The following is a 9,044-nucleotide window of genomic DNA, read 5'->3' on the forward strand; positions in this document are numbered from 1 at the left end:
TGTTTCGAGGTTACTCCATAACCCGACAGAGTCCCCCAAGGCAAAACCATCCCCAAGCCACAGTGAGCGACTTGCCGTTCCCTAAGCGCACAGCCCACCATGACCGCGCTGTGCAATCACACCCAACTGCAAGGGCCTGCCGTCCGCTCTGATCCTTCCTGATTATGCAAGAATTTGCAGAAAGAAGTATTAGCCTTCTCTAAATATTAGAAAGAAATGTTTAGGTTCATCAATCTAAAACCTAGAAAAGCTGGCAGAAGGTAGTTGATTGCAAGAGAGGGATGGGAACGAGCTATTTCTTTTTATCTGCCCTGCACACTTCCCACCTGCCCTTTTTGTAGGAAGGAGAAATAATCCACATGGAATTGGTACCATTCCTATCAAGCCTTTTAAAAAAGTACTTATTTATCAGTTTCCATCTTCAGGAACAACAACAGGGCCAGAAAAGGAGAAAATTGAGAAATGAATAGGAAAATAAATTAAACTTGTGTAGCACTGTGCCATCATCAGGTGTGACAGCTCAGCTCCCTCCCCACCACAGGCCTGCAGGCTCGACCAAGGAGCAGCCTGTGGGCCTGGGGCTGCAGAAGTGCACTGCTTTCTCCAGGTTATGGACTGGCTCTGGGATCAAACTCAGCATGCTGGGATGGGACCACCAGTTTCCAGACAAAGTGGTTTGAGCCCATTTCCTACCACACATTACAACAAGCATTCCTGGCACCAGTTTGTTGTTTCACCAAAATAAAATTGACACTGTTTAGCCATTGATCATGAGCTATCAACACTGCTGCTTTGAGAAACAGCAGTTCATTGCATGCAGGCTCCCACTAAGACTGAGGCTGTAATGTTTCTTGGTCAGCATTGCATGACAGCAAGTTCACAGAGTCCCTAAAGCTCCCATTTCTCTTTCTGCAGCCCCAAGACCACCCAGTGTCCTGCCTCACTGATCTGGCACAGTAGTAAGTCCCATGCACAGCTGGATGTCTGTCATCCCACTAACACTGGACTTTGGGATCCTTCCATTCTTTATGATGGTTTCCAAGGACACTAATCTCAGAAAATGAACTCTGATGTTGCCTTTCACAAAGCCATGGCCAAGTGCTGCAGCCTAGAAGCAAGGAACAGTTTTTAGGATTCCTCTGACACCTTCAAAAATCTGTAGTACATGCTGGGGAGAAAGAGCAATGCTGAGCACCCTTCTGGGACTCTGTACTCTTTACACCCCCCCCCGCCCTCCGTTCTTTCTTGTTCATATTTTTTTTTTCTCCCTGCTCTTTATTTCTCTGATGTTTTTCATTGTGATGTAAAATGTGTGCAGAGGGGTCAGGCAGAGGAGAAATGGAAGGACTGGGAAGGGACCCTAAAGGAAGAGAAAATGAAAAGGAAGTAATAACAGGAAGGGAGAGTGTGAGTCAATGGGGAGGTGGGAAGGGAGAGGAATATATGAATGAATGCACAGACAGAATGAGGACAAATTTAGAATCAGAAAGGGAAGAAATTAAAGTGGGTGAGACTGCATTCATCAGGTTTTAATTTTGTCTCTGACAGGCATTAATTCCCTGTGCTGAATCAAAACCTTTCTCCTTGATATTGCAACTGTTCTTAGCACACAGGCATCTCCTACGTAAGGCTGGAAAATTTCTTTCCCTGAAGATGGTGTATTTAGTCTCTCAGCCTTATGTTCCACATTCATTCCCTTCCACAATGTGGCAGACACTTCAGCAGCTCACACAATCTTGTTACTTAGCTATAACATTATATAAAGTCCATTTGAAACAGACACTGTTCTTGAATACTGAGAGAATTCCCAATTTATTCTCTCTGCCTCTATTTTATACACCTTTCTCTCCTCTACTTCTTATTCTGTGCAACTGAAATCAGGTTTTTAAGAACGGATGGATTTTGCAAAGCTCTTTGAAAGCAGACAGCTTTGGGGGTGTTCCCATTCCTCAGAGGCCTCTCATTTCTCAGCTACATTGTAGCAATAACCCCTGTCTGAGCTTTATCTATTTCTTTCTCCACACCATTACAATTTTTTTTTAAGAAAAGACTGATTAACTCTCCAACTACCAGCAGACCTCAGTGTAAGTGTACAGCAGAGAAACCTTTCCCATAGCTCTGCTTTTCTAAAGCTAGACCTGCCTGAGAGTATTTTGCAGAGTCACACTTCAGGCTGCATGCTTCCTTCAGCCTATCACCACTCCCATCACCTGGGCAGGGGATCAACATTTGTTTAAAGCTCAAATTCTTCCCAGATGTGATTCCATGCAATCACTTGGCAATGAATGTAGTCCTAGGTATTTCAGTCTCAGAGCACACAATGCTCTCATGGTGGATTTTTTTCACCTGAGAGAACTATACTCTGCTTGTCTTAACAAGGAATATCATTGTCTGAGGCACAAGTTATGTTTGTGCTAAAGGATGACAGTCTCAGCATATAATCAGAAAGTTTATTCTGTGACAGATTATCCCTGACAGTGTTTAGCAAAAAATGTCACATATCACAAATATGGGTCAAGATTATGTAATGGAAAGTCTGCCAATGGCAGCACAACGTTAGAGACAGCAGAGGGTCATGTGCTTAGAACTGCAAAAGCTTGCAAAGAATTTACCACAACAGCAACCTCTCAGACTTCCAACCTTTAGATAAACAGAATCTTACCAACTTCTGCAGTTCAACAACAACTGTCTGTTATTACAGTAACCTCACACAAGGAGAGCAAAGCAACATTTTCTAGCGTGATGCACACACCCAGAAACGTGAGCTGTGACACACAGCTCTTGCCTGGCAAGGTCCAACAATCTCAGCTCTCCTGCCTCAGCCTGGCATTCACAGTGCCCCAGGTAGGTCAGCAAGATCTTGCTGCAGGGCTACCACTCTACAGCAGAAAGGCAGAGAGGCTGCCAGCAGCTGGAGAGGTGTGTGGCTTCTTTCCTAAAAGGCACAACCTCATTCATGCCATAAAAGCAAGAGGAAAAGGAATTCCTGTGTATTCCTTTCCTCCCCTCCTGCACAATTACAAAGTTCAGCCTCACCTGTGTTGCACTCTCTTTTGGGAAAATTGCTGTGCATTAGCAGCACAGCACAGCACAGAGGTGGGCAACCGCGTTCTCACCATTTGAAAACTCTTTTGTATTTCATTGTAGCAGGTTTTTATCTGCAAGTTATAAAAGAAACCCCCTTTCTAAGACCTCAGCAAGACTCAGAGTTCCAGCTCTTCCTTCTCACTTGGGAATAAAAAACAACTTGTGTTATTGCTCAGTGGACTGTGCAAGCAGAAGGCAGAAAGGTTACAGACATGGTTTTCAGGAAAGAAAATCAGGGAGGAATTAAAGACAGCCTTTTGGGATTATTTTCCTCCTAATAATATGTCACTTTTGATGAGAAAAGCAAAATATTAAAGGACAGATAGAAAGAAGGATGAAAATCAGTATTGAGGATCAGTCCTGAAAGACACACTGGCTAAACTTAGGAACTAATCCCTGAAGTTTTATGGAAATAAATTCTTTGCAATTTCGCAGCCATTCTCTGTCTTTAACGGACACATCAACTGTTTCAAGTGCTCAAAGGCACACACTTGAAAAAGGATTGTGTGCAAAACATTATTGAATCACCATAGAACTGAAGTAAAATCCACAGACTGGTGACAGAAAGACAAAATACCCACCCCAAACCTGAAGACCCTAAGTGAGAGCCATAACTCCGTAGAGTTAATGTGCAGTATGACACGTCATCCTGCTGAGACAGACATTGGTGTATGACAATTTAGAGCACTGGGTACAGTATCTAACCAGGAACCTCTTTGTTTTTTTCTCAGATAACAAAGCAAGAACCTTCACAAATGCTGAAACAAGGAGGATGATGGCAGAAGTCCCTTTTATACTCCAGGAAAATCCAAGGCAGAGGAGCAGCGTTTGTTCTTAGCTCTAGAGGGAGTCTCCCTCTTTCTGCAAAGGTAGCACCCATGGCCAGGCACCCTGACACCAAGTCCAGCAGTGAGGCTCCAGCTCTCCTGGAAATGTCTCTGCCTACTGTTTTCTGCTCCAGTATTGTTTGAGATGCTGGGAAGCCCCACAGCTTCTGGGAACCCTCCAGTGAGGTGCATGCAGTGGCTCATACATCTCAAAGAGTCTCTCCTTCCCTGTTCAGAGGGCTTCATTGCAGCAACTGAATTCAGTTTATGCATTCAGGCTTCTCTTGCAAGGCCATAAAGCATACTTTAAAACATCAAAGATACAATTCTGAGGCAGTCTTATGACTTCTGGTTCCAGGGAAGCTACTCATGAATCTGGAAAAATGGCTTCAGTGTAGTCTACAACTTGCAGGAAAAGATAATCAGTCCATGAAAAAGACAACCAAGGGCATATAAGATAGAAATTCACTAAAGCACAAGTGGCACAAATGGGATGGCCAGAGTCTGACTCTGCCAAGCCTCCCAATACAGGAGTTAGAGGGTGTCAATTGCAGTTGATAGCAGCAGCTTCAGAGCAAACAAAAGGATGTGGTACTTCCTGCAATGAATGCTATGGTTGTAAGACTAAAGGACAGTGCCAGTGCTAGAAATTTTTGTTCATTCAAGGGAAGGCTGGAAAAGTTCATGCAAAAGGAATAATTTAGAGTTACTGAAACCACAAGTGACTGAGCTGAGAGTGACTGAGCCCTAAGCTGGAAACCAATCGAGTCCAGGGAAGAGTTACTGAGTGCTTGTCATGCCCTTCATCTTCTGTAAACACCCATTTTCAGACACTGCTAGAGGGACTGCACTATCCTGGCTAAGTCTTGGGTCTGATCCAGGACAATCACAGAAGTGCTCTGCTATCCAACCCTTCATTCCTTACCACCCACTACTGCCACACCATCCTCATTCATGAGGAAAACTTCAGAGTATGGAGCCCTCTGATGGTACCAGTTGGGTGTGCAAATCTCAACCTAATCTAAGCAATATAAACAATTTGAAGGGAATGTTCCTCTCAGAACAAGAAAGATATTAAGCAAATTATCCTTTTATTAATGCTATTGATGGTGCTGCTTTCTGAATTTCAATTTTCTGATTATACAGTCTGAATAAGCATCTAAGAAAAACAAATTCTTTCATATGCAAAAAAAGTATTTGTAGTTCATAAAATTTATTCGTTTCTTAATGGGCACAAAGTGCTGTTAATGCTTAGCATTATTACTTATTAATTTCATTTTAAGCTTAGCCTCCCTTTATGAGATCCAGAGTAACCTTAGAGAACAATCTGAACCTCTCTCCTCTGTGCTGTAAATCAGTCTTCCAACTTTTGTAACCACTTTCACATTTAATTAATGCCTTATCCTCCAGACGTTGGACCATATCTTGACCTTTAAAGGATACTACTGTCTGCTTATCCTTGACCATGCTGACTGCTATTCAGATTTAGTTTCTGTCTACAGTTCAGTGGCCAGCTTTGATACCTTTAAGTGAATTTTAGCCCCAGCTGACTTGTTTCAGTAATTTCCTTAAGATATAATGTGGCACAGCATCAAATGTCTTTGTAGAGTCTTGAAGCTGTTCTGTCCTTGGCTTATCTTCTGGCTTCATTGTAAAAGATGTGGAGGGTAAACAATCTAATTGGCCTGCCTTGGTTTGCTGCAGTACACCTGGGCCATATCAGGGTCTCATTACACTATTCCCCTCCATGTAAATACATTGCCCCCTTCAGCTTCACTATTTATAGTATTTGTTTCAATTTGGAGCCGTGCCCATAGGACAATAGTTTCCATAGTTACTCTTAATTCAGTTTTTAAAGACTTCTGGCGTGCTGACACTTTATTAGTCTCCTGATACTTCCTCTATTCTCTGTGGGGTTTTTTAGCAACTAGCTGTTCCATCAGTTCTTTAAATATCTGAAGGGACACCTCAGATGCATTTGTTCAAGTGATGATATTTCATTATGTATTTCTTAGTTACTTTTTCCCAGCAGTTCATAATTACATCAATGATTTCTTAAGCAAGCCATTATTTAAAGTTTAATCTCCTTCCCAATAAACTTCATGGCAAAAGTCCAATTAGTCTGCGGGAGAATAAGAACTGGTCTCAAAATTTATCTCCTTATTGCAAATTAATTACAATTAATATTTTCTTGGTCAAGTAATTTTGTGTTATTGTGCCTTCAAGACTTATAACACAGTCTTTTCCTATGATTTTTAACCTCTTGGCAGCTGTTTCAGTGTATCCTCATGCTGTCCCTGTTTCTCTCCTGTGTACTAAACTTGGAATGTAAAATCGTGTTTTGGTGACCCTCCAGTTTTCTGTTTCTAGCACAGTTCATATTTTAGTTTTACTTGTTTAAATAGCCCATAGTGACCCATTCTCTTTTCAGTGTTTCCCATTTTCATTGGAACAAGACACATTTCTGCTGGCTTTTCATTACAGTATCCTCTCATGTTCCCCCTACTGTCCTTCCTCTTTCCACAAAACCTTTTCTGAAACTCTCTCAACTGATCCTGTGAATGAGATTTTCCTCATAATACTACACCCTTTCACTGGATAACCAAAACTCATCAGATAGCCAAGAAGAATGTACATTAATAAAGATAATGAAGAAAGTCTAAGTGATTACTTCCTCAGTGTCATCTACTGATTTCATTTTCCTAAAACTATAGAGCTATAAGCATTTTGCATAAGCACAGAAGATGGAATCTAGGTTGATGTCACTGCTTTTGTACCACCACAATCTGCTATGACTGAGGTAATCTGGAAATACAGGACTGACACCATTGCCTCATCCCCCACTGCTACCATGAACACAGTCAGTTAACCACTAAGGAAACACCGGTAAGATTGTGTTAAATCAGTGAGAGCAGGAACACCAAGGCATTCCCTCTCCTTAGCTCAGAGACCGCATGAGTAGTGAGACTAATCTTAAATTTCTTTCATTTGATTCAGTCACTTACTACAAACTCTCATACTGTTTTTCAGATCTGTGATTATTTATACACGTTTTGCATTGACCCAGGCTGGATGCCAGGTGACCACCAAAGCTGCTCTGTCACTGCCCTCCTCAGCTGGACAGGGCACAGAAAATATTCAGAAAAGCTTGTGGCTCGATATAAGGGCAGGGAGAAATCATTCAGCAGTGACTGTCATGGGCAAAATGGAACTGACTTATGGAAATGAACTGAATTTACCACCAACCAAAATCAGAGTGAAATCATGAGAAGTAAAACAAATCTTAAAAACACCTTCCCCCACCCCACCCTACCCTCATTTTGGGCTGCACGCCCTCCCAACCAGTGGTGTAGAGAGATCAGGAATGGGCAGCTCATCACAGATTGCTTCTGCTGCTGCTCAGGGAGAAGAGTCCTCCCCCTGCTCCAGCATGGGGTCCCTGTCACAGGAGACACAGACTTCTCCAGTATGAGTCCTTCCCATGAGCTACAGCTCTCCATGAACTGCTCCAGAGTGGGCACTGTCCCATGCAGTCCCTCAGGACCAGTCTGCAACAGCACAGGTTCCCTGTGGGGTCACAATCCCTGCCAACAAACCTGCTCCAGCATGGGCTCCTCTCTTCACAGGTCTGCAAGTCCCTCCCAGGAACCTGCTCCAGCATGGGCTTGCCACAGATTCACAGTGTTCTTGAGGGCATCCCTGTGCTCTGGCATGGCTCTCCATGAGCTGCAGGCTGGTCTCTTCTTCCCTGAGGATTTTCTTGGGCTTCTGGGGGACAATCTGCCTTGCCATGGTCTGCACCACGAGCTGTAGGCAAATCTGCTCTGGCACCTGCAGCACCTCCTGCCCCTCCTCCTGCACTGACCTTGGTGTCTGCAGCGTGTTTCTCTCACATATTCTCAGGCCTCCCTTCCCTGTCTGCAATTATTTCTGCACAGTAACTTTTTTTTTCCTTCTGAAACATGTCATCACAGACGTATTACTGCAATTTCTGATTGGCCTGGCCTTGGCCAGCAGTGGGTCTGTCTTGGAGCTGGCTGACTTTGGCTCTGTTGGACATGGGGGAAGCTTCCAGCAGCTGCTCTCTTAAGCCACTCCTGTCCCCTCCCTGCTACCAGAACCTTGCTACACAGACCCAATGCAATACGTGATCCACAATTAAAATGTCACAAAATTTCAGAAGAAATAATTTCACATTAAAAACAGCAATGAAGAGCTTTGTTTGCCGTGAGTTTGCTCTGGTAGGAATGCATGTCCACTTTGCATCCATATACAGGCAGATTAAATAAAGAAATAAACAATAAAATGAGTATTTGTCTGTAGCACTGTTTCTTTAACAACATCCACAAGCATTTTAATTAAACCATGTTGTGCTCTGAATTATGTCCTACTGCTGTTGCTTGTGTTCTGAATATATGTCAGCCCTGCAGTATGTTATTTATTGGTAGTATAGCAATCCTTACAGATTTCCAGTTGCTGTACATACACAGTGCCCTGGAGTGTTTAAAGTCAGTGGAGGAGTTGTGGCTTTCTGTGAGCCTTGAAAATCCTAGAACTGACTCAAAATCTGTTAGTGACTGATTCACTGCTCCTGCTCTTAAACCAGGCTGCCCAGGACGATAACTGTAAAGGCCATCTTTAGCCTAAGGAGTTTATTTGCCTTAGGATCTTTCTGCAGTCAGTGGAGAATAGAAAAATCCTCATCTGTGTCTCAAAGGGAGTTCATTGTGGGTGCTCAGAGTTGCTCCAGAGGAAATGCTTCCTCTTGATTCTACAGAGCAGGGGGAGAAAAACCTTCTGAGGCTAAATTTAGTCTTTGTGAATGCCCTCTAAATTGTTCCTATGTGTGTTTGCAAGAGCCATCTTTGATAACCTCCACTGTAATCTGGAGAAATAAGAGCAGCAAACAAATTTGGCAAAACTCTCTCTCCAGGGCTAACACCAGCTCCTCAGCTCCTTCTCCAAGGTTCAGGGGGCTTAATCTCCACATGCTGATGGGGACAGGGCTGCCTGCAAAGCAGAGCAAGTGTTCATTTATCCAGGCATGGCTGTTGCCTGATGACAGAGGTCCGACAGTGGCTCCTGTGTGATGGAATGTGGGTCTGTGTTCAGGCTTGTCTGATCACTGAT

General features: G+C 43.3%; 1 protein-coding gene across 1 annotated transcript in view; it reads right to left on the reverse strand.

Annotated features, from left to right (window-relative positions):
• Positions 1–9,044, reverse strand: part of PHYHIPL (phytanoyl-CoA 2-hydroxylase interacting protein like) — a 54,304-nt gene that overhangs the window by 31,322 nt on the left and 13,938 nt on the right. The window lies entirely within an intron of this gene.

Source organism: Geospiza fortis, unplaced genomic scaffold (assembly GCF_000277835.1).
Source record: "Geospiza fortis unplaced genomic scaffold, GeoFor_1.0 scaffold92, whole genome shotgun sequence".
In the NCBI taxonomy this organism is placed as follows: Eukaryota; Metazoa; Chordata; class Aves; order Passeriformes; family Thraupidae; genus Geospiza; species Geospiza fortis.